The following is a 2500-nucleotide window of genomic DNA, read 5'->3' as shown; positions in this document are numbered from 1 at the left end:
CTCCTGTTCGTGTTCCCTCCACATGCCGATGGCCACTCACCAGGCAGCCACCAGCCAGACCAGTGCCGGCTAGGGTGTGTGTCCCAAGCACTGTGCCAAATAAACGTGCAGGAACTTACGTCACAGGGCTGAAAACTGACTCGTAAATTTATAAAACGCAGCAGTAGGTTAGTCAGTGCGTGAGGTGACCCCCAACAGGCTACACTGCTGACCTGCCGAAGATCTGATGACCCCTGACACCTGGATGAATGGTACTATCATAAGGGTAAAAGCCGACTGTTTATCTCCTTGTTTAGTCGATTAGAGGGGTCAGAATTACCCTGAAAACTTGCACTCATGTCGCCAACCTCTCGGCGTTTTGTCAACCCCAGCATGTCGGTCCTGAACACGCCATGCACATGACGATTCATACGTTTGTGTGTCTTTTGTTGCAGTGTTTCTCTATTCTATCTATTACAATCATTTTTTTTTAGCTATCTCTCTTGTATGCTGGAATTTCAACTGTTTTATGAGAGTGTGTGTGTGTGTGTCCCTGGCTGTGTGGCATCCTGTGAGACATGTAGGACTGTGCAAGTGTGTGGGAGTCCTTCAGGATATGTAGGACTCTGGAGAAGGTGTGGAGGTCCCTTATAAAATGTAGGATGGTAATAGGATCTGTGAAGGACATTTGGGGGTCCCTCAGAATGCACAGGAGTCCTTGAAAGATGTATAGGACCTCTTTTAAGATGTGTAGGACTTGTGGTGGTGCATAGGACTCCTGCAAGTGGTGTGGGAGATCCTGTGAGGCATGTAGGATATCTGGGAGTCCATCAGATTGTGTAGAAGTCCTTGAAAGATCTGTAGGACCTCTTTGAAGATGTGTAGGACTTGTGGTGGTGCATAGGACTCCTGCAACTGGTGTAGGAGTCTTGTGAGAGTCCCTAAGGATATGTAGGACTGCTGTAGGGTGGTAGGACTCTCAGGATATAGGATATTGGTTACCTTTGTGTCAGGGCCCTCAGTTACACACCACCACCACCACACACCACTCAAGCCAGAAAAAAAACATCAAATTAACAACTTTTTCCATGAATTATTGTCAAATGGACTTTTTTTTTCCTAATTTTTTATAACTTTTTTTGTATGGGTTGATTATGTGAGGTGCTGGATGTGTGTGTGTGTGTGTGTGTGTGTGTGCTGGGAGGCTGTGAAAAGCTTTTAATTGACAAGATGCTGACAACCTTATGAGTCTGTTCCGTTTCTCTCTCTCTCTCTCTCTCTCTCTCTCTCTCTCTCTCTCTCTCTCGTTTTCTTCTTTTTTTTTTTTCCTGCATGTTAACCCTTTCGTTGTCATGGTTGTCTGTGATAAACATTCAGAGCAGTATGAAAATATAGTTTGTAAGAATGAGGCTAATTTTGCGTTTTCTTTGCTACTAAACTAAATAATGTATTAATGGAAAAAAAAAAAAAAATGAAAAATCGCAAGAGATCGTCAGAATTGTTTAAAAGTATAATTTGTATGGAATATTTATAAAGGAAAAAAAAAAAGAGTAAGAGGTTTATTTTGTATTTTTTTTTCTAAGCTACTAAACTAAATAACATACTTCAGTTTAAAAGTGTGAAAAATCGTAAGGAATTATGAGAAAAATGTCAGAGCAGCTTAAAAAATATAGAAAAAAAAAAAAAAAAACGAATAGGATGTTCATTTTGTATTTTTCTAACCATTAAACTAAATAACCAGTTAACAAAATGTAAAACGTAAAAAAGTTATGGAAATAAAATGTCCGTTTAAAAATACAGAAAAAAAAAACGAATAAAATGTTCTTTCTAAGCTACTAAATTAAATAACAGTCCAAAAAATAAAACTTCGTAAGGAATTATGGGAAAAAAAAATCGACTTAAGCTTGAATCATTACATCTAGCGTATCGTGATAACTGATCCTGACACAACCAGATAAAATAGACAATAGGGAACATAAATATAAAAACCCCTTTAATAGACAACATGAGAGGGTGAAAATAGATACATTAACTCAATAATTCATAGGAGTCATATAGCAAAACATTAATAGAAAACTTTTTTATTACTTTTATTACTTATATCTATCTTTATTTCATTTATTTATTTTTTTAAGAGGTAGTCAATATTTTGTGAGAGGAAGAAGAGTAGACAGGTGAGATGAGATAAGATGAACAGTAATAGTCATGATAGTAACGAATAGTATGTCAGGTGTGTGTGTGTGTGTGTGTGTGTGTGTGAAGGGAGAAATTTAAGCTTTGTTGAGTTTGATTATAAAGATGAAAAGTGTATACTCTCTCTCTCTCTCTCTCTCTCTCTCTCTCTCTCTCTCTCTCTCTCTCTCTCTCTCTCTCTCTCTCTCTCTCTCTCTCTCTGCCACATTACTTATTCAGTTTCTATATGTAATTATTATGCCTAGTATGGTAATTATATATCTTGTGATTTATGATTATATATATACAAATGTTATTGTGTGTGTGTGTGTGTGTGTGTGTGTGTGTG

At 37.6% G+C, this 2500-nt stretch overlaps 1 protein-coding gene across 1 annotated transcript in view; it reads left to right on the top strand.

Moving 5' to 3' along the window:
- LOC135093006 (SUZ domain-containing protein 1-like) overlaps window positions 1–2369 on the top strand; it is an 8591-nt gene extending 6222 nt beyond the window's left edge. Inside the window, exon 6 of the mRNA XM_063991847.1 lies at window positions 1–2369. This exon is cut by the window's left edge and continues 1562 nt beyond it. The gene's annotated coding sequence lies outside the window, so the exon portion shown is untranslated.
- Window positions 2370–2500: the final 131 nt, after the last annotated feature.

Source organism: Scylla paramamosain, chromosome 41 (genome assembly GCF_035594125.1).
Source record: "Scylla paramamosain isolate STU-SP2022 chromosome 41, ASM3559412v1, whole genome shotgun sequence".
NCBI classification, from domain to species: Eukaryota; Metazoa; Arthropoda; class Malacostraca; order Decapoda; family Portunidae; genus Scylla; species Scylla paramamosain.
This window is presented reverse-complemented; position numbering and strand designations above follow the sequence as displayed.